The sequence below is a fragment of the Falco naumanni genome, chromosome 2, assembly GCF_017639655.2.
Source record: "Falco naumanni isolate bFalNau1 chromosome 2, bFalNau1.pat, whole genome shotgun sequence".
NCBI lineage: Eukaryota > Metazoa > Chordata > Aves > Falconiformes > Falconidae > Falco > Falco naumanni.
Window position 1 is genome coordinate 24478981 of NC_054055.1, and position 24721 is coordinate 24503701.

The 24721-nt window shown below is 37.5% G+C and overlaps 1 protein-coding gene across 1 annotated transcript in view; it reads right to left on the reverse strand.

Moving 5' to 3' along the window:
* ARHGAP42 (Rho GTPase activating protein 42) overlaps window positions 1-24721 on the reverse strand; it is a 162138-nt gene that overhangs the window by 136226 nt on the left and 1191 nt on the right. The gene's annotated exons all lie outside the window — the stretch shown is intronic.

The window sequence follows — 24721 nt, forward strand, 5'->3', positions numbered from 1 at the left end:
AATGCTGGCCACTTGCCATAATGGCTTCCAAAGAAGCCACAAGAAAAGACCATAAAGGAATACAGAATCCAGTGTCCAGTGGCAAAGATTTTGCAACACAAGGCCCGTTGCTTTGTATTGACACAGTCTTTCATTGTTGCTATCAATGAACTCTTTATCCTTTTTATTTGCAAGCTACATTGGTGTGTATTCTTTGCCAACTTGCTATTCATGGAACAATAATAAGCAACTAAAATAAACAACCCCCTACCCCAACAATCCCACATTACTTTTCCACCTTAGGTTCAATGTTTTGCTCTTAATTTCAGAAAGCTTATTTCTTTCTCATGATCTCCAAGGAAAGGACATCAGCAGAGTATGTCAACATATAGCCCATGGTTGCTACATTCCTCTGGGGTTAAATAAGGCACTACAGCAGTCTGAAATTTTTCAGTGTCATTTTCTTACTCAGGAATATTTCCATGAGAAAAGTGCACAATTTATTTTCTCATTCTAGTAAGCACTGAGAAATCCCCTTGATCAAATACAACAAAATCCCCACTTTCTTAACACTATGATGCAAGAGCTATTGAAAACTCTGTATCTTCTACAAACTTCATAGCTATTAATACCAACATTTTTATACATGAGAAAATTATGCAGTATTTTGTAGATTCTCAGTTTTTCTCTATGGTCAAGCACTAAAACCAATACATTCTTGAAGAAGACACCCCAAGCACAGAGCAGTGATATTTAATGAGAGGGGAATTTTTTAGGTCAAATTTGCATGCTTGCTTGAAAAAATCATACCAAAACTTCCCAGAAACATAACTGTTGAACTAAATAATGTTATGCAGTCAAAAGACAATTCTGGTAATATCCCATCCCTCTTTTCACTATTTCTGTCCTTACCCCAAACTCACTTCATCTATCAATGTGTAAATCTAACTTTATTCACATAATTAGAAGAACAGAAAGCAGTTAATTTTAGTTTAATATGCAAAAACTGTAAAGTCTATAAAATGACCAAGTCATTTTGACTTTGCCTAGTTACAAACACATGAAAGAACAAAAATACAACTAAAAATGTATGCCCTATAACCGTCAACGTGGAGGACACCGCACAGTATGTACTGCACATCTGCTTCTCTAAAATTAGGGTACATATATAACTTCATAGTTCTTTGCCATATTAAGTGGTGTCATTTTATTTTGTTTTGATACTCCCACATTCTTGCATTTTCTCACTACACCATTGCTAAAAAATCCTTTTCTTTCTCAATATTTTAGCTTATAAGACTGTTCAACAATACTGCTGCATTTGATAAGAAAACAGACTATGCATGGAATTACTAAGGTTTAAACCTTCCAATTGTCAAATCATATTCACAGAATTAACGCAACAATAAAACCTTTTAAGTGACTGATCGCAAGGTTAAAAGCAGAACAGAAAATTTTCCTTTGTTACCAATTGCAGGTTTTTGAATATTTTCCACAAATATGGCAAAAAGTTTCAGAAAGCATTTGGTTTCATTTTAGTTTTGAAATTATAAAGATTGGCTGTAGGGTATAACTTAGTACTATTTTTAACACATTACATTTTTCTAAGTTACATTCAACCACAACATCTCTATAGAATGCCAGTTTTGCAGATATGCTTGTTTTCATTCAGTAAAGCTTTTTGGCAAACATCCACAGTTAGGATTCCAGTATTTCCAATACTGGAATATTCCAATATTTGTTCCCTGTTAGAGAAGAATAAATCTTTGAAAACAAGCACATTTCCATTTTTTTCCATTCTCGAATAATTGAAAATCAGTACTCACTCATCTGTACTCTTCCAGTATTTTCCCTGTGTCCCTTTATAAAACTATTCCATAGTTCTGTATCAGGAAGATACAACTCTTTAATCTAACTTTTTAACCACTCCATAAAGCACATGATATATACCTGAGAAGAAGCTAAGATTATATCTGATATAACACACAGTAAATAATCACTCCCTCCTACTTATTTATAGATTTGACATTCAGGTTGCTTACTTCAGTTGATGGCTGTATACCAATCTTTTCCTATACCTTTCAGTACATTTTGCTACACTTTCCAAAGAGATGCAGTTTGCTGGTCTCCAAGTTACTGTACACCAGAAGAGTCTGGGTCGTGGTGGCAAGATGTTACACCTGAGCCACATGATGATCCTTTTGTTCTGTAGTCTTCATCATACACTGATTCTCACACTACAAAAGGGTATTAACATTAATACCGGTGAGAGCCTTGTGCAACATCTCAAGTTGGTGTAACTTAAGGCTGCTCTAAAATCTCAGATGGAAGTGTATAAGCTCTTTCAGATGTCTGTACTACTCATGTAGACAGCACACCAAGGTATACAATTCAAGGACACACAGCCATGTGGAACCGTTTGGCCAACATCAAACACTGCATAGATGATGATATTCCTCCCTTTTTCAAATACAATTAATTTCAGGTTTGTTTCAACAATCATTTGAATGACGAACACTTATTGAAGCAGCCTTAGTGTACGATTATATAGAAATCCTAAAGAACTGGAGAAAGAATGTTAACAGTTTTGTTGTTGTTGTCAGTTTTTTGTATCTTCTTCTATATCATTTTACTTTAACTTCTTCATAGTGTTCTACCACTCTATTAACCACCCTAGGTTCCTTAACTTTCTTCCCTGCAAATTTGCTCTGACCCTCAACATACTTTCTCTTGCTCCTTCTGGGGATTTTAAATGCTTTTTCATGATCTTCCACATTCTTCCCCCTCCCCATGGATGTTTATTTCCCAGAACAGTGTCAGCCTTTTCCAGAGAGCTGGGTCCAGCCCAGTCTTCTCCCTCCCAGTTTCTTTCATTGAAACATGCTTTATCAGGCTTGCTGCATCATTCCTTGCTCCTCCTTGCATATCCCAGAGATGGCGAGCAGTGAGCAGGCAGAGAAGCACCACAAAAAAAGGACAGAGAAACTAAGAGCAGATGTTGCCAGAGGTTGAAAAAGCAGAGTGACTTCCTGTCTGGCAGCCAAGGAGTTGTCAGAAAAAACATGGGAATTCCCAGATTTCTAGTGTAACGTAAGGTATTGGTGCATCAGTGGGTCTTTTAGTAGCAGTTTAAAATACAGTTTTCTCTATTTCTTCTTAACCTTACAATACATTCAGGGAAATTTTAAAGGTGCATATTCCTATTTACAGACAGTGAAACAAAAAGCAATATATGATAATATTATTTCACAATATAATTAATGCCTAAGTTGCAACGCATTTGTAAGGAGCCACAGTTCTGACTATTTGGGCAAGATCAGTTCTGCCAGTTCTGCGCTGCCTACGTGTACATGTATAATGAGATGCAATTTCCCACTAGCACCCCTATCCAAATACATATCCAGGGGAAAAAATTTAAAAAATAGAGTTGGTTCACAGGGAGCTACTAAGAAACCACTTCCAGGAAAACCAAGAAGAAATCACTACAGCAACTATCATGCAGATCTTTAGCTGTAAAGATTCCTGCAATATATCTTCAAATGCTTTTATGTGCCACGATTTTTACATTAAGTAGATTCCCCTGTTCCGCAAAGAGGGCTGCACAAAAGAGGACTGGTCATATTGGCCTGTGTTGGATGGCGGGGGAGGGATGAAAGGAATGAAAGCAGTTATCAAGGCATTTGTAAGTAGTGAGCTCTTGGAACAACATTAGAGTTGAGGGTCATGGGAAACAGAAGCTTTGCTCACCCTTCTTCCTGGCAGTTTTCTGCACTTGGGCAACAAAGTAAAATGTTTTGTAAGAACAGAAGGAGGAGGAGAGAGGAAAAGAATTAAAATGTGTATATTTAGCTCATTAAAAAAAAAAAAATACTACCACTTTGCTTTAAAGGAAATGAAACACTTTCTGTATGAAATTCTTTCAGGCTTTTAGAGCTTAGGAATACAACACTTGATTAGATTCCTTTGATCAGACAACTAATATCACACTCACATGAACTTCACTATTGCACATTAACAGGGTTGTGTGGGTTGGTTTTTTTTCCTAATACAGACACACACAAACAGATGTATGTAACATTTGTTTAGACAATTAGATATACACTTCCAGACGTGGAGGAAAGAACTGAGATCTCAAACCAAGCAGGATTTTTTCCAGTGAAGTTAAATGGCACTAAATGTCTTTACCAAATTTGGCTTAAAGGAGTTTCTTGCACTCAGTCCACCACAGAGCTGGTTCACTATATAGCTACTTCTCACTGCTTAGGGAGAATGGATACCATACACATCAGTTTCATATAGCAAACAAGCTTAATATGCTAGTTAAACCCTCTCCTACCTTTAAAATATGAAAGGAATTCAGAAAATGCAAAGATAAGAGCCATGAAAGCACTTAGAAGTCTTAAAGATACATTTCTGAGGGTTTAAATTAAATCACTTGCAGTATTCTAAACTCAAAAATCTGTTACCAAATTACCTACATTTTAATAATGAGTGGGAAAAAACAGCCACAAACTACTCTTCCTTAAATAACGAAATGCACAACTACCAATCTGTTTCACCAGGTGAGCTCCTGTTTGTACAGCTTGGGAATCAAGTGTTCAAGTGTTCCCAAAGAGTTTGGAGATAACTCCAATTTGCATGTGATCATTTCCTTAATGGTCATGAAAGTTTTTGTATCTTACATACTTTCCATTTTACTACATTCAGCGAGACAGGGAAAGAAATAAACCCTGTAAAAAGCAGTAATCATATGAAGTTTCTATGTATAAAACTATTTCAAAGAACTGGCTGTTTGTACTTTACATGAAAGAGAGAAATATCCCTCATGTTCATTTCGCTGGACTCTTTTACTTAATTAACTTCTCAGACAAAAATAAGGAACTTTAATGATGTTTTGCTGAAGTCTGCCTAGCTTTTCTTAAGTCAAGTAACTTGTAAGAAGGACCAGCTAGGCTTCTACATATTTCATCTACTGGTGTTTTTTTCAACTTTTAATTCTCTGGAATTTTGTTCTACTTTCCTGTCACAAAAAGATTTACGAACATATGACAACATTCTCTTGTTATCTTCCTGGCAGAGTGATATCCTTTAATTAATAATCTTACCATCCATTAGTACTAGTAGTGTTTATATTACAGCATGTGTAATGAGTTCTGAACTAACTATTATCACTCATGAACAAGACCTTGTCATTAAAACAGATAAATAATAACTAGCTTGTTTTATTACTCAACTCAGGCCTGGTCAAGAAACAAATAAAATACTAGTAATTATTTGAAACTGGGGAAAAGGAACAGAAATATCATTAATACCACTCTATGAGTCCATGAGACCTACATTTAAACATTATGTACTGATTTTGTCTTACTACTTGACATCATCCCAAAACACTTGAGAAAGATACGGGAAAATAAGGTACGCATAGTAAGAAAGGTAAGAAAGTTAAACTAAACTGGTGAGAACATCTTGTTTAAAGGAACACACTCACAGTCGTCAGCCTGAAAAAAAGACAACTGGGGAGCCATAAGAGTTCTACAATATTACAAGCAGTACAGAAACTATGGCTATCTTTTCCGAAGTGAAAACAAAAAGCCATCTAACACAGCAAGAAGCAAGCTCAACACAAATACAGGCAATGCTTTTTCTTAAAACATGTAATTAAATCATGAAGCTCCCTGCCACCGGATGCTGTGGATATTAAAAATTTATGTGGGTTCAAGAAAGGACTAGACAAGTTCACAGAAGAAAAATCCACTGAGAGCTATTAAAGACATAACCCCTTGCTCAGGAAATCTTCAAGCCCCAAACTGCCAGAGGCAGCGGAAGCATCACTACATTCTGCCTGTTCTTATTCCTACCCTGGGCAGTCAGTGCTGCATGTGAGAGAAAAACAGAACTCACAGCAGAGCAGTCGCTTGTATCTAGAAACAGGATGTAACGCCAGATAAGCCTCAGGTCTGACCCAGCACAGTTGTTCTTATGCTCTTTGTAAGAAGATTTGGACACATATGTTTTGCAATAACTTGAATGTCTCAAGACACCGTTAGCTGATCACCACCATCTGCTAGCAGGAGGTTATCACTCTTATGGATGAGCCAATACGTCATCAAGGGTAAGCACTCTTCAGCCACCTACCTAGGGTCACCTATTTTGGGAACAGACAACAACAAAGGAGGAGGAACTGACTTAACACTGCAAAATTAAAGATCATGAAGATGTTCTGTCTTGTTGGCTGAACCATGGCAGACGTCCTCCAGGGGATGAGTGATGATGGGTAGATGGAAGCTATATCATTAACTGCCCCAGAGCCAGAGGAAGTAGACCACTATGCCTTTAGTCACACTACAAAGTTGTAATCCTTCCAGCAAGGCCTTGTTTAGTGATTTCTGCTGTGAGGTACACAAAGTATAACTTTTAACAGCAAAAATAACTGCATTAATAAATAAATAGCTGACAAAAGTTGATTTAGGCTACCATTTGGGCTTCAATAAGGACTGATTATACAGCTTTACTCCTTTCATACTCTGTGCTTGCACACGCATATTATCTTAACACTCTTCCTTCATCTCTTTTCCTGACTTACTTCTTAGCATGAAGGCTGTCACTATGTGGACAACTATTCAATACTTGTTTTTTCCTCAGAGTTCAGTACTGCTTTCTCCTTTCTGCCTCCCACTATTGCATACTGCATACCATCCAAGTCCTGTAATGAACACAGAATTATCTCAGCCTTCATGGAAGCCAAGTCCAGGAAGGCAGTAAAAGAAGGGTATTTCTATGTCATATGCAGCATCATTCCCCTATCTGACAGACGGAGAAGCTGAAAGCAAGACTGCCTAAGGCCACACACCAAACTGGTGATTAGGCAGACCCTTGTGGTTCCCTGCTTCATGCCCATTATTCCAGATGCCATTCCTTCAAACCAGGAGATGCTAACCAGAGCTGGAAAGAATGCAGCTCCTCACACTTCCCTGTCCCTACAAAAGCGGCAAGTTTTTCTTCCAACAGGGCATAATTTAAAAAAAAAAAAAAAAAAAAAAAAAAAAAAAAAAAAAAAGTTGTAGATTAAAAGGAAAGAAAAAACCCCTAATTTCATTAAAAATAAAACAAAAAAAAAAGGCAACACAACCTTGTTTTAATCCATTTAAAGCAGCCCCTGCAGAATGCCCAGTTACTCCAGCTGCACTAGTTAGGGCTCTGTATCTGTTTCAAGTCAGTCTCCCAGAAAATGAGGAACACTCCACACATGAACAGGCTTACTTAAAACTCACTTGCTAAACTATAGTTCAAGCATCTTTTAAAAAACACACAAAAGAAGACTGAAACAAAACCAGGACAAAACAATTAATGTTTGCACAATTAAAATCTGATGTTTCCTAATCAGAACAGTTTACATATGAATAATTTTATTACAGGGGTTTTGCATATACCATGTTTCCATTAGTTTACAGGTGCTGCAAAATTTTATTTTTCTTTTGCAAAATCATGTCAATTTCCACTAACTACGATTAATTCCCACTAAGATTTCAATCTAACCTCATCATAGCTCAGTCTCAAGAATCAATATTCAGAGGAATATTGAAGAGACAGAAAATAGAGAGCTGCTTTGCTTGTACACAAGTTCTAGGGGAAACCTGGCCAGGTCTCCTCCAAGAGAAATGGGAAAAACTCCTTCTTGAAAAATACAAACCCACACCGGAATAGCTGATAACTATGCTCTTGGAAAACATCCATCTTGTTTCCACACAGTCAGTAAATCGTCAATAATTCACTGGGAGGATGAAGAAACAAACAGAAATTCTCTGAGCCTGAACCAGTTACTTGTTATTAAGGTATTCATAAAACAAAATTTGGTGTTTAACCCTAGGCCTGCATTTTTAACCAAAGACTGACTGTAGAGTGCCCCTAACATCACCATAACATCATTCTCCCTTCAGCGTAACATAAGAAGTTGCACTTGGAACACAAGCTCTGCATAGCTCAGTTTGTTGGCTGGATGAATTGCCATTCCAGCTCATCTTCCCTTCCTTTTTCTCAATGAAAAGCAGCTTAAAGAAGTTGTAGATTTCATTTCAAAAGTCCAACAGCACTTAACATATTGGCTTCTCTATCCTCCATTTAACACAAGTGGGAACATTTCCATGAAGTTATAACTTTTCACAAAAATATGGGAAATCTTAGCAGGATTAAAACTAAACAAGTTCTGTAACTGGATGCAATTCTGAAATCATCAATTCTTTTAAAAACAGAACGAGAATTCTCTGTAAGGGAATTCAAGGAAGTTCAGAAAGAACTGTAAGGGAAAAAAAAAAATCAGCTAGGCAACATTTGATGTTCACAATGAGAAATATGAACCAAACAATCAGAGCACAAACATAGTAGTTTGGATTTTGGACACAATGCCTTCTGAGTACAATATTTTTTCTTTTCATGAGCATGTAAAACGCTTAACTTCAATGCATGGCCTTTTCAGAGCTCAATGTGTATTGACTGTAATGCTGTTTCATCTCCAGTTGAACATGTAAGTAAATATGAATCAATGAACAGCCTATGATCTTTGAATTACTCAAGAGACGGCATGAGCAGCCAAGTAAAACACCTTCTTCCCAAAACATTCATGTTAGCTTCCTTGAAATTAGCAAACAAAGCACATGAAAATATCAGCTGTGGGAGAAGAAAAACACAGCAATAGATAGGTGGGGGTTTTTTAATGTATTTATTTTTAATTATTTTATTTAAAATTACAAGATCCAATAAGTAGATGTTTTTACAGATATCTTTGGTTCTAACATGCAGGGCAATACATGGTTTCGCCAAAGGAGTCAATTCTGTTTTGTTAATTGTTTCTGAATTAAGGATGCCCCAATCTACACATTGTCAAGAGAGTCCATAGTGACTCCTTCTGACTGTTGCAATAGCTCACCTAATAAGGACTGTGATTCTCTGGCTCTCTAAATATACAGTGGATTATAACGCCTTTTATCAAGCCAATTATTCACAAAGACAGGCTTGCTAAATCCTTTTACAAGCATCTTTCAATACAAAACAATACTCCTAGGATTCACTTTGGACAGACAAAAACCTAGAGCACTGATATGATTGGAGCTACCTCAGTGCAAGCTGGTCATGCTCATTACTTAGTAGCAAAGAGCTAATAAGCTTTAACTTCGCTATCATACCCTCAAGCTAAATATATAAATTAATCTTGTGTGTTCTGCTGTCAATTTTCATAATGGCTGGAAGAGAAAATAAAAAAGATCACTGTGGAATATTAATGATAAACTGGGTAAAGACTGTGCTCTGAACTAGTGTGGGAAGCAGTAATCATAAATAATATGGATGAGAGAACTAACACAAAGTTTGATGTAAATAGCCTTATTGAGCGTTCTTTTCCTACTGGCTTGGAGGCCACCGAGATACATACACCATACACAGTTACTAAGAAAAAGCACCAACTAAGTCCAACAAAAACTAGGACTTACAGTGCCGGTTTCTCAGTAATGACACTCAGGTTCTCAGGTTGCAGCTCCCCACACCCCCTCACCCCCCTTCTTTCTTCCTCCTGTTTTGAACACAAAAAATGAAACTTATCTTCCTTCAAAGAAAAAATCCAGCAATGATCCTCAAAAGTTCTCCCTTAGCAATAAAATTTAGTAAAGTTTTCAGCTTAACAAGTCTTCTTGAACTGAGTTTTCCAGTGGCTAAGAGATGATGCAGCTGCTAACCTTACTAGCTGGTATACACAGCTTCCCAAATTTTACCTAACAAACTTATTTTAAAATTCATGGGTTTGTACTACTGAATGAAAAAAGTAGAACACTTTTCTGAGTGTGAATAATAGTCAGATTCTCTTTTTCACCATCCCCCCACAGATAAACAAAGTAGAAGGGCTTGAGAGAATTTTGGCTTCTTAAGACTTACAAGTTGAAGCTCTGATAACTCTCAAGTGTATGTCTAAAAGATTATTGCAAGAAAAATTAAACAAGAAGGCAGCAACAAGTACTTCACTCAGCTGCAGCTTCTTATAACAGAATCAAACTTTAGTAGATTTTCTGTATTATCACTTTTGACATTTCTCTTTCCTGCCAAGTAATTTCTTTCTGGATCTCAAAGGAGCCTTACTATTTATCAGAGCCATCAAAAAATCTGGAGATCAAATTGGAAAAAGGATGTTAACACTGAGTAACATATTTTGCTGCTGATATAGATGTTTATAATCAGCTTTTATTTTTTCCTTTCTTGAAAAGCAGAAGGATGTCACAACCTTAAATGTCAGGGAGGTAAGTAGAGGAAAATTAAATTTAGGAAGCACACAGTAATGCACACAGTAAAAAGAAAAATAACTACATTCACATACTGATGGGATTTACATTAGCTTTAATATTCTGGAAAGATCTTGGAATCACTTTAGACCGTTCTCTTACAATGTCAACTCAATGATCAGCAACAGTCAAAATTACTAAGGTTTAGTACGGAAAAAAAAGCACGAAGCAGAAAATATCATTATTTCATGCATTCACTCACACCTTCAATATTTCATGAAGTTTCTTGCAATGCATCTCAGGAAGGGCACAGCTACCATAAGGAAAACACAAAGAAGGTTGACAAAGGACAATCAGAGGGACAGATTTGATTGTTTAAAAGCAGAAACTAACTAGACGAGAATTTTTCAGAGTAGCTGGGGAACAAAACCTGCAAGGAAGAAGAGAGAAAAGAAAGGTCTTTAAAAATAAAATCCAAACCACATGAACTCCAGGAGAGGCCATGCATATAGGTAACAGTTACTATTTCTCATAGAACGAAAATCGCCATCCTTAGATAAAATAACCAAGCTGCAGGCATACAACAAAGGACGAACTTTTGACCCTGCAGCGCATATTGACACTGTGGAACTCCCCACTGGCTGTCACAGACTGCTGTGAAGCCTAACAGGAAACCTGGATTCAAACCCAGGTTAGATGAAACCACTTCTGAAAAGAGGTTATTTGAGGACGCTTGGGGGAACTAGCAGAATGCTACCGCAATTTAGAGGTTCTCCTGGTCTGACATATTTTAGAAACTAAGTACTTTTGCATGGGTCACCGACTGGTCAGTTTTATTCTGGAGGTCTGAAGGCAACGTGACCGCGACCGGTTTTGTTGAAACTGAAGAGATGCTGAAACATCTCTAAAGTAAAGCAGCCTCACAAAATCTGAAACCTGTGTTTCAGTAATTATAGGATTTAATTACTGCATTAATTTGTTCCATAGGGAAACAAACAGGTTTTACAGAAGTGGAAAAGCTCTTGTGTTCTATCATGTCAAGGTTTTTTATTCATTTGCTTAAGAAAACACCAACTTTTCATATACTTGACATCCTTTTAGAAGCAGAAACCAGCTTTTGGAGAGACTAAATTCCACATAGTAGCTCTTGGATCTCTCAAATAGTAAAACCACGATAAATCCCTCCTTCTAAATTTGTCTCAGAGAGGCACAAATACATTGGAATGAATAAGGAGTTCATGGAGTATCAGACTTCATATTTAAAGAGCCAGCACACTTAATGAAGTTTAACAAAACAGCATGACAAGATTTTTACTAGACAGTATGGCATATTCTACTGAACAGATAAGTATTATCTGAATTATCTGAATAATCTTTTTAGCTTCAGAAAAAAATACTCAACTCCTTCTACGCTATTTTGTTACAAAGTACTAATCATCTGTTTTAAGATTCCTCCTTCTACATTAAAAAATGCCTTTTTTAAAGTAGACAAATCAACTCCAAACAACTTTATAAAAGTATTTAACACACTTACAGATCATAATTTTGTTAATGTCAATGACTTTAAATTAAATTTTTAAAAATTAAATATATATATAAAATATATAAAAAATATATAGAAATTAAGATGGAAGTGAAATTCCCCTTAATACATAATTGCTGCTTAAATTACTCAACACATGCATATATACAGTAAAAGACAGGGCATACAAAATTACTATCTATACAGACAAAGATAGGCAGAAGTTAAAGATAAATCCCCCAAAACCACAGGCTTTGTTTTACTGTGGGACAACTGAGACAAGAAGAAAGCAAGAACTGGGCATTCAACTGGTCTAATTTTTTATCTGCCAAGAATTTGATATGCAGAAGCTCCAATTCCCACTGGCACAGAAGCTCAGAGTCCCTGTCCCTATTCACTGCACTCAGCCCCTCCTGCATATCCCACAAAGGGGAAGAAATTAAAAAAACAAAACAACAAAAACCCCCCAAAGATTTCAATCAATATGTTTGAAAACTAAAAAAAAATAATAAGTAGGCAAAACCAAAAAATCAACCCACTAAAACATCACCCCCCAAGCCACTAGTGTTCACTAACAAAGAGTAATACTGTGTCCTGTATTTCATTCCATTTGTACAAATATATTCTTGTTTAAGTGCCATTTTAATTTACAAATGGACAAGAGAAGTGTTTGTCAAAATATCATGAAATATCTTTGGGTACATTAAATGTTCAAAAAAACCCGGTACTTAACCCAGCAACACAGTAGCCAGTACTTCATAATGACTCCTCAAGACAAGTGACAAAAGCAGGCATGAAAATGTGTTTTTATTGTAAAATAAAGTCTTAAGCTGTATTAAAAACTGTAGCTTCTCACAGAAGACAAACCAAAGAGGCTCTGGAGTGCCAGTGATAACAGGAATTGTAACAGTTTGCATAATGCATATTTTACTATCAAATTATTTGGAAACTGTCAGAAAGCTGGTGGAAAAGAAGATGTGATCTGCAACATTACTTTTGTAAATCTAAGATAATCACTACTCCTAGGGAGATTTGGGATATACTCCATTAAGACACAAGAGCAGAAGAACTGAATCAATAAAACAAAGAATCACATCATTTCTGTGCTGTGGCAACATAAATAAAATAAGAATAATCATATTTTTAACTTGCTGTATTTCAACTTCATAGAGAAGGCACTAAACAGCAAAAGTAGTATTAAGTACAGTTACCAATACTGTGCAACACAAAAATCAGAAGCTCTTCAGTTTGTATGTAATCGAAGGAAGCAAGTGGATCCTGTGAATCTGTGGGCTACTTAGACCAGAGACCAATTTGCTTCTTGGAGTACACAGGAAAAAGAATGGGGAAATTGTACCTGTTAGAAAACGTGTATTTTTTCACTTTCCAATGAAACCTGAATAAAGAAATGCTAAACCAATGACTTAAACAAGGCGTCAACGTTTTCATCTTCCATTCTGCAATCTTGGGATAAACAAAACGTGGTAAGACTTTGCTAAGTATCATCTCAGTTCCCTTCCCCACAGGCAAATGCGTTGTGGCATACTGGCTAGGGTGCAGATGATGGCATGTTCAACGAGCTAAGCAAAAAAAGTTACAGCTGAAGTGCAACTCAAAAAACCTGCCTGAATGTATCAGGAAGTCTCTCGGCATACAAAGATTTGGCTATATAAACAGGAAATGCACTGCTGTGCCTACACCCTGCTTCATAAAATGAAATATTTTGGATTTCTCATGTGACCTTAGGCTCCCAAACAGCATGAAGATGCAGCAGCTCTAAGCTCACACAGCAAAAAGCCAACCATACCAATTGTATTTGTGAGAAAACTTCATTAAGTATATCGCCAAGCCTTACATTTATGCCTACAAGAATTTGCTTGGAGACACACTTCTGTGGTTTTAAATCAGTGTATCTGTCTATTTCCCGATTAAACCAGTCTTGGTAGTAGATGAAAAAACAAAGTATAAACAAGAACTGTGAGAATTTTAAGATGTTTGAAGTACTTCAGACAATCTGTATCTCAAGAGGCTAACAAAGCTAAGCTTGTAACCCCACTTCCCTAACATTAAGGAACTTTCAGAAATGTTAACTTTGCTATCTTTACATACATAGCATAGCAAGCTGAACTGAACATATTTATTCAGTGACCATATATATGGAAATAAAGGTAGTATTACCATCTTCAACTGTTTGGTTTTGTTTCAATGCATATTTGCACATACATGTATAAACACTAAAATATGCCATGCAGTCTAGTATCCAAAACTAAGAAGGGGAAAAGAAAAGAAGAAGAAAAAAGCACACGCTAAAAAAAAAAAAAAAAAAAAGCCAAAAAAGCCACCAAAACCACCCTCCCAAGACGGTTGTTACAGCATAACACCTCCATTTCAAATCACAATGATGACACAAAGTAAGGAGAGTACCAGAAGGAACTATCTGAGCATTTTAAAACGTGACAAACATTAAACTATAAAACATCTTAAGGATGTATTCTTTCTAGATTTCAAAGTTCCACACAGACATGTACATTCAAGTAATGTAAACTTGAAGACTTGAAAGCAGACTGAAAATATTTCTTTCTAAGACAATAAGGAACCAGTAGTATCAACAAGATTAGCTACCATTCAACAGGAGTTTCAGGACTTCAAATCCAACAGGTCTAAGTGAACGGGGCTGTACCAGGGCATGGGGGGAGGGAGTTAAAAAAAAAAAATAAGCCAACAGTTTAAGAGTTTCCAACAATAAAAAGTCCATCACAGTCTTCAGGAAATATCTTACTAACTTTTACAGCTGGACATTTCTAATAATTTGTATAGCTTCTACCAACACTTGGATCTTCATATGCCTTCATCTGTTAGATAGAGAAACATTCCATCAAGATTCTTTTCTGTGATATAAATAAATCTTTAACCTTCTCTTCAGATTAAGCAATTGCAAAAAACATATGCTTTATGGTGCTTGTGGTTTCTAAGGAGCTTGAGCATTTTCATATGCTTTTCATATATTCAAAGATCTTCTCTGACTTTTCACAATTTTTCAGCATTCTCCTGAAAACAAGCAGCAGAACCAGACTCAACACCCATAAACACAATAAATATAGGCAATATCCATAAACCCCTTCCACTTATACTTACAGATATCATACGTTTCTGGCGTCTGTCAGCCTGCAAGCCCACAGAAAGATAGAATCATTCAGGCTGGAAAAGACCTTTAAGATTATAGAGTCCAACCATTAACCTAGCACTGTTAAGCCCACCACGAAACCACATCCCTAAGTGCATGTTCAGCTTATTAAATGTACTCATCTTCCTCCTCCACTAACCAACACTGACTATGAAAAGTAGTTAACTGGCCTGTAGGCAGGCCACATTTGCTACTTCTTGATTTGTTGAAAAGGTCCCCAAACAGACTATACATGGACAACAAAGAGTGACATTTGCTGTGATTCTAACAATTTTCAACTTTCAGAAAAGAAAAGCAAGTTTTCCAACACAGAAGTCTCACCATACTTTTTAAAAACAAAAAGCAGCAGCAAGCAAATTCTCTCTAAAAACTAAAGCAAAGCACCTAATTTAGGAAATTAAGGGAATATATCCTAATATCCATTCTGTACAATATACTCAGATACTAATTCCTAGATGGAGATTTATGAGTCAAAAAACATCTCTTTAGGCATTCATGATGCTTAGGAAGCTGCACTATTTTTTCCAGTTTTACCAGCAGACTTGGACAATAATATGCTGAAATGGGGGGGGGGGGGGGGGACGTGTCAGGAAAGTAGCACTAGTCATATTGCATTTCAGTAAAAGTATGTGCATATGGTTAATAAAAAACGAATACACCCAAAGATTATTTTAATCCATCTTACTTTGTTGTGGCTTAAACCAAGTCCTGTTTAACCAGACTGTTACCAATGGAAGGTAGCAATTCTTTTCCTCAGGTCTGTTTTCAACTATTGCACCTCTGCCTAGCCTCCGCCGTCTGGCTTCTCAAAGCACAACCCAGCTGGAGAATCCAACCTGTAAGATACTGTGAAATACCAGTCCCCAACTCTTGAAGGCACTGACTGACAACTATTAGTAAGCTTTTTATATGAATAACACACACCAGCTGACACAATTCACAAAAGCATTAAGTACACAAAGCAAACTAGAACCTTTATTATGTTAACTGTACTTTTTATTAAAGAGGCATTAGATCCTTTTTCTTTATGCTAAAACAGACTCTTTACAGAAGTATGGAAGTTACTACAGCTTATATTAGAAGGTATCAGAAGGATAGCACCCAGAGGGACCTCGACAGGCTTGAGACATGGGCCTGTGTGAACCTCATGAAGTTCCACAAGGCCAAGTGCAAGGTCCTGCACATGGGTCAGAGCAATCCCAGGCACAAATACAGGCTGGGTGGAGAACGGATTGAGAGCAGCCCGGAGGAGAAAGGCACGGTGGTGTTGGTGGACAAAAAGCTCAACGTGACTGGGCAATATGCACTTGCAGCCCAGGAAGCCAACTGTATCCTAAGCTGCATCAAAAGAAGCACGACCAACAGGTTGAGAAAGGTGATTGTCCCCCCTACTCTGCTCTCATGAGACCCCACCTGGAGTGCTGCATTCAGCTCTGGGACCCCCACCAAAAGAAGGACATGGACCTGTTGGAGTGAGTCCAGAGGAGGGCCACGAAGATGATCAGAGGCTGGAGCACCTCTCCTGTGAAGCCAGGCTGAGGGAGTTGGGGTTGGTCAGCCTGGAGAAGAAAAGGCTCTGGGGAGACCTTACAGCAGCCTGACAGTGCCCAAAGGGGGCTTTTAAGACAGATGGGGATCGATTTTTTTGGTTGGGCCTGTAGCAACAGGACAAGGGGATAATGGCTTTAAACTGAAAGAGGGTAGACTTTCATTAGATATGAGGAAGGAATTCTTTACTGTGAGGGCGGTGAGGCACTGGCACAGGTTGCCCAGAGCAGCTGTGGCTGCCCCATCCCTGGCAGTGCTCAAGGCCAGGCTGGATGGGGCTTTGGGCAACCTGGTCTGGTGGGAGGTGTCCCTGCCCATGGCAGGGGGGTTGGATGTTCTTTAAGGTCCCTTCTAACCCAAACCATTCTATGATTCTATATAGATAAGATACAACTAGGAAACGGCTTTGCGGCAAACACCCAAAAAGAGGAATGTCGATATTATTTGAGGACTAATGTTGAGACCAATCTGATTTAACATTTCCACTCTGACTTTGGAAGAGCTTGGCTGCTACCACAGAGCAGGGAGGCATTACTGACAGAGAACACTGGACTCCCATCTATGAAAAGGAGGGGAAAAGAAGGAAAAGAAAAAGCAGTGGGGAATAGAAGAAAAATGTTTGAAGTGTCCTCATCTACAAGAAACCAAAGAAGAAAGATTTTCCTAAAGCACAGAAGGCCAAGAATAATCAAAGTAAGAGGCTTTTTTGTCCTTGTAATTCTACAGGATCAAATCATAGAATATCAGGTTGGAAGGGACCTCAGTGATCATCTTTCTATTGTTACCCGTTTTATTTTTCATCATGATTACAGAGGAAAAATAAACCTGCTGGTGATACCTACTTCCACTTATGCAGTATCTTTCAGGGAACAAGAGTACCTCTGCAAAGAGACACTACAATGCACATGTGACATGCTAACCTCTCTCCCATAAGCAACCTGCAAAATATCAAGCAACATCAGCAGCAGTACCAACTATTCAATCTAAGCATTGCAGCACCTTCTATCCTGCTTTGAATGTTAAGCTAAAAGAAGATAAGACTACTGAAGATACACCAAATTTCCATACTATTTTCCCATGCCTGAATTATACTAAACAAAACACCAGCACAACAACAACATGTTGTTTAAGCTCTTGGCATCCTGTGAAATACGAGTTTGCGTAATTCAGGACAGTTGGAAGTTACCAACTTAAATCACTTCCCTGATCTTAAAAATGATACTGTAACATAGCCCAGAGTTCATAACATGCTGTGAAATATATTATCTTTCTAATGAAAGTTATTTGCACTTCACAGGGTGCCAACAGGAGGTTAGATTACAGCCCAACAGTACTCCAATGTCATATTAATATGGAAGAAGGTAAAGATATTTTTCTTCAGTTTAGTATTTACTTCATTGCTACTGCTTATAAGATTCCAAGACTTTTTCACCTTTTAATCATACACTCGAGGAATCCATAGCACCACATAGTCAAAACAACGTAAACACCGATTTCTTTGAATGATCAGTGTTCTCACAGAACATGAACAAAGAACTATCCTGTGAACATTATTATACTACTTTTGTTTCCCCTACTTTTACTTCTCAACTCCTGAACACTTAAAAGCAAATTCAAAGAGAATTAGAAAAAAGCTACTAAAATGACAAGAAATGAGAGAAGCTCTTAGAAGAGAGGATAAGAACAGTTTGTTCAGTCTAGCAAAAGGATGTGATTATTCCCCAAGCAAATTCAAGTAAACAGCAGTACAGAAATGTTGAGTGAAAGGAAAATGAGCATAAACAAGTTTGAATTTCCAGATTAAGTTTATTTTTAATGAGTTACTCAACCCTCAGAGTAACAAGGTTCTAGAACAGCCTTCTCGCAGAAACAGTAAAGATAAAAAATGTTTTTAAAATGGAGTTTGACAAGTAGGGATTTCATGATGTTACACTAGCAGGAGACTGGATTTAACAAAGGAAATCCATGATACCAAATTCTCCTATATTCTGAATTTATTTATTATTACAGTTTTGAGACTACAGAAAGAAAATCAGAAGACAAAGACATAGCACTGTTTTACATATCATTCAGTAGAAAGGACGACTGCATTGTCCTCTGTATTTTTCAAAGAGGATGGATATGAAATTATTTACTATTACAGGAAACTGCAAATGGCTGTAGCACTTCTGCCCACATAAACCCAAGAGATCTGTACAAGTTCAGTGACCACAGCATCATATTTTCCATTGTAGTAAAGACAATATTCATGAAGCAGCTGGTCTCTTATTAATAGAATTCATTTATCTTATTCACAGCAAATGAAGCACTTAATAGACAACATGCCAGCAAGCCCATTAGGAAACAGATTAAATTTGATCATTGCAGAAATCAGTTTAAAAGTTTGAAAATCCTTATTTAAAAAATTGCACATTTTCTTAAAGCAGAATTGCCATTTCATATGGTATTTGAAACTCATACCCAATCCTTAGGTAACCCGAGGTAATCAGATTACAAAATTTCTCTAAAGAATACCTGTTTCAATACAAAAACACAAGAACATCCATGTTGAGCCATTCAAGGACTTCATTAACACAGTAGTTGTCACTGAGAGTATGGGAACTCACTTGCAGGGATTCTTGGTTCAAAATGAATCATGTGATAGACAGAAAATACTGCACTCTGTAACAGTCCACCACATACTAGTATTTGTTTTCTCCATATATATTTAGCTAAAGATAACATGATAGAGACTGCAGCTGCTTAAACACTAGATAAAGCAATTAGGCTCCTTCTCTGGCCAAGAACCAGCTTATCATTGCTATCTCTGCATGAAAGGCTGAACGCTGTTGGAATTGTTTTTGAGTTACATCCCCAATCCATAGATAACTCAGACATCAGCAGAAGTTGAGCAGGACAGCACAAATGCCTGTCAGAAGTAACAGAACAGCAAGGGAGCAGATGACTTCAAAACATTAAAGCCAATTACTGAATTTCAACTTCCTTTTAATGGAAAACATTGGGGGTTTTTTGTCAATTGCTAAGGGAATCAAGTATTTAGAGACAATGAAATGTAACCTGTTGTAATGCCCTGCCTCTCATCCAACCCTAACACAATGAGTCCAGTTCAGTTTAATATCTTTATCAATGATCTGGATGAGGGAATCAGGTGCACCCTCAGTAAGTTTGCAGGCAACACCAAGCTGGCCAGGAATATTGATCTGCTTCAGGGTAGGAAGGCTCTGCAGAGGGATCTGGACAGGCTGGAGTGATGGGCCAAGGCCAATTGCGTGAAGTTCGACATGGAGAAGTGTCAGCTCCTGCACTTGGGCCACAACAACCCCACGCAACACTACAGGCTTGGGGAAGAGCGGCTGGAAAGCTGCCCAGTGATAAAGGACCTGGGGGTGCTGGCTGACAGCCAGCTGAGCATGAGCCAGCCGTGTGCCCAGGTGGCCAAGAAGGTGAACAGCATCCTGGCTTGTATCAGAAACAGAGTGGCCAGCAGGACAAGGGCAGGGATTGTCCCCCTGTACTGGGCACTGGTGAGGCCGCACCTCTAATACTGGGTTCAGTTTGGGGCCCCTCACTGCAAGAGGGATGTAGAAGTGCTGGAGCGTGTCCAGGGAAGGGCAACGGAGCTGGTGAAGGGTCTGGAGAACAAGTCTGATGAGAAACAGCTGAGGGAACTGGGGTTGCTTACCATAGAGAAAAGGAAGCTCAGGGGGACCTTACCACTCTCTCCAACTACCTGACAGGAGGCTGTAGCGAGGTGGGGGTTGGTCTCTTCTCCCAGATAACAAGCAACAGGACAAGAGGAAATGGCCTCAAGTTTGGCCAGGGGAGGTTTATATTGGATATTAGGAAAATTTCCTTCACCAAAAAGGTTATCAAGCATTGGAACAAACTGCCCAGGGAGGTGGTTGAGTCACCCTTCCTGGAGGTATTTACAAGACATGTAGACGTGGCACTTAGGGACATGGTTTATTGATGGACTTGGCAGTACTGGGTTAGCAGTTGGACTTGATCTTAGAGGTCTTTTCCAACCTAAATGATTCTATGATTCTACGATGATTCTATGAAAGGCAAGTTACGCATTTTTGTATTATAGGACTAAAACAACTAGAAGCAATGTTTTCAAAGGCAACATGAGTTATTTCTGAAATTCTCACTAGCATGCTATACTTTTACAACTCCATGTTCACCATCATTGTATCACATAAGGAATATGAAGAAGCTAAAATCTAAATTAATAAAAGAGAATGATTACTATCAAACTTCAGCAGTTATTATTCAATGAACTCAGTCCTGCTCCAGTTAGAATCTGGAAAAGACATTGTAAAGATACAATCTCATGAAAATATGTGAGGCCAGGATATCTGGGAAAATGCATCTCTCTGGAAAGATACAAACAGCTTGGGGTTTTTTACATGAAAAAAATTCCCAGGAGAGGTAACAAGATCACAGGTTCTTCTGCTGTAATTTTGTCTTTTTTTTTTTTTTCCCCCAGCCAGCTAACCCCAAAATTTTCATACATATAGACATCACTGTATTTTTATAATTAGGTTTATGAGAGAAGAAAATCACCCCTGAAAACTGTATGCCAAAACAATTTCAAGACAGTCTTTTCTGTTTGGAATTTCTATAAAACCCTGGTAAAAAATACCCCCTCACACTCCCCACAGAAGATGGTATTTACATCTCGTGTCTGTTTCTCCACATGTTAAGTAGGAAAATAAAACTATCACAATTGCTACTAAATTACAAATTCCTAAAGATAATCTGTTGAATCTTATTTATATGACAACATAGCTCTATATTACTGTTTACATCACAAAAAAACACTCAAAAAAGTTACAGCGTTACTTAAAACAGCTGCAAATCCACTACACTTTCAACCTTTCAACCCAAAACGTATGTAGTTCGCATCTTTGAGTAGATGAACTTGTTGCTAAAATAGGACAACATGGAGAGGAAGGCCTCAAAAATCAAGGTGAAAAGCTGAAGGCTTCTGCAACAGCAATAAGCCGTGATATCACCTATACAAGATGCATGTTACTTTTTTGGATTGTTTAATACAATATTCATTAACTTTGGCAGAACAGTAGGCCTATTATGGAAACTAAAAGCATACAAGTAATTCTATAATGAAATTTCCTATATAATCTATATGACAGCACCCTTGTTTAGGCTGCTTTTTCACAAAGCAACTACAAAGTACACTACTGGCAAAAAGTACAGGAAGAGTAGACTTGATGTTTTAATTGAAAACAATCTGGAATCAATGAGAAGGAAAAATTTCTATTTTGCTTCAGGAGTCCAGCCACAGCTGGACCTCACTATGTGAAGCATTTAAGCATATGCACTTTAAACACTCATCTGAACGAACCATTAAATTAGGTGCCGGAAGAAGTTATGAAATCAACAATTACTTAATGATCAAGAAGGACAGTTGTAGATAATTTTTTCTAAGACGTTTGTGGGTTTTTTTCCTAATTCGTAAGTTAACAACAAAGAAACCCTCCTCCAGGTGCAAAGAAAACTATATACTACTACTTAAATGTGCCTACACAGAGTTAAATCTCTGTTGAAAGATAACTTTTTTAATATAATAGGAACACCTATTATACGCATAAGCTAAGCCTTTCAAGAGATAGTAATGTATTTAGTACCTCAGCTGATTTGAAGAAGAAAACGTAGCCTTACTGCAAATACTAATTGTAGGACAAGGCTGAAATAGTCACAATGGCCATACAAATGTAATGCTGACACCTAACTGAACTGGACCATACAATCTGTGCTCTCCTAGGGTACTCCCAGAGTCTTACATATTTAGAAAGAGAAGGAAACTGTGCAAAAAACACTAGGAAAAGGCTGCTGAGGATTTTGTATGAATCCTATCACTACCAGTTCTCACCGCATTCACAATAAACTGCTGCTTCATGGAACACAGTATTACAGCTCTGCATAACTACTTCGGAAAGCAGCACTCCTCAGAATGAATGCAGTAAAACCACACTAAAATAAAGTCTGACCTTACCCTGGGACCACTCCAATTAAAATGCAAAATGTTTGCATACTACAAGAAGCATATCTCTTCTTCCTTCAATTCACGTGGAATCTCATGTCAGGTATTTCTAAACATTGCCTTTTTACAGTAGCTTCTTAGATACTGGACTGTGCACAAATTAGTATTCTGTAACTTTTATAATATAGAAGTTTAATTCCACCTGAAAAACAGCGCACGTACTGTGGTTTCATATAGTATCTTATATTTAGGCAACTTAAAAAATATTCTAGTATTTTCTAATCATATTGAGCCAGCTTCACTGTCTCTTCCCTAAACACGGGCAGGAAGGACATGTTCCAAAACTCATTTCCACTGAAGCTCTGCAGCACAGTCTAGATTTTTCCCCCAACAGAACAGAACCTCCAAAACATAGGTAAATGAAAAATCACAGATCACCTAAAGAGATAAAACATCGAAATAATGCCTATTTTTCTCCAGGGCCTGTAGGTTATTAGATATTCAAAGATCAAATCATAAGAGTTCATCACTGACATCAACTACTTACTCTCCTGGTTTGATTACATTTTCAATGACAATTTAAAAAAAAAAAACAAACCACACACACAAAGCCTTGCACCACACTCCACTCATTTTAAAGCTGAGTAGCTAGTATGTTTTGAGGAGTCAGAAGTTCTCTCTATGAAACATACGATAGCACTACTTGCTGTAACAGGTACACTGTCTTTGTAGCATCTACACCAGAGTCTGTACAGCATAAAGCCAGGTTTTCTACTTGGTTGAGAAAAATCCAGACACAGACACTTCCCCAGTTATCCTAACACAGGAACGAAGGCAGTATGCTGCGCAAAGCATGGTAATGAAACTAAGGGATCTGAAGTGAACAAAAGGAGAAATATTTCTTACTACACTAGACAAGACCTTATTTTCCGAAGGCTAAAAGACACTATAGCACAAAGCATTTTAAAGTTGCACATAGAATACAATAAGCATTGTGTCAGACACAATAACATTTGAAATAAAAAGTTCTAAAAAATCAGGAGAACTCACAAGTTAATCATTACTTGAGACAGAAATACTGCTTCTCCTCAAAGAGGGAGAAAATTGTTAAACATGTAGATAGATGTAGGGTCTAAATTAGCAAGGACTCAAAAGTATTCTTCACAAAAATTCCTTCAAAAAAACAATACTCCTACAGCAAACTGTCTTTGATGACTTAAGAAGAAAGTTGTATTTGTTCGAAATTGATCTGAAATAAAAAGCAGTCAATTTCCAGTGCTAGTCCAGGTCAAAAAAAGTACCCATGTAGCATCCTAACCTATCATTACTATTTGTGCATACCATCTTACAGGACCAGGTTTGTAACAGTAATTTTTTATTAAACTTACATTTTACCACTTAAAACAAGCTCAAGCCTCCTGTTTCATGGAGAATGCTTTTTAGCAAAGAGAAACTTAAGGTATGACTAAAAACCAAACCTCTTTGATCTCAAAGAATAATGTACCATTGAGTTTTTAGCTATATATACAGACAGATTTTCTATGCATTCTATCACCTCACATTCTGTGGCCATGGATACATGAATTTATTGAATTTAATACAAAGTAACATAAGATGCTAGATTTGTATCCAGCTACTCACAACAACAGAGATGTCTCCAGAAATACATGCACTTCCATGAAAAAAGTCTCAAAAAGACAGTAGCTGCTTTATGTAAAAACAATGCTGCAAACAAACTATACACAGTTGATGCACGAACAAGAACAGTTAACATTCAATCCTGCTGTTGGCTAAACAAAATCTCCGAAATTTGACCTCCTAGCCCAGGTAAAGAAACAAACTTTGGGTTTGGACTCTGGGTTAGCATCAGTGTAGGTTTCTCATGATCTAAGAAGCTTACAGTAACACCTGTTCCCTGTTCACATAAAAAGCAGCACTGCTATGCCTCATCCTACTAAAAAAAAGCATACCATGTCAATGTGGCAGATATTTTTGAGGATTAAAGTGATTCTTTTCCTCGAACATCTCATGTTGCAGCGCGAGAAGCTGTAAATTACTTCCTTGCTCTACCTGAAGGAAAGCTCTGGGTAACAGGTAAGAGAGATCCTAGGTGACTTCAAGACAAGAAGTAGGTGGCAGAGTCACAGGAGAGGAGGGCAAGCCCAGTCGCGCAATGCTCACGGCAATTGCTAGTTTTCACTCGATGCTTTTCAAACCAC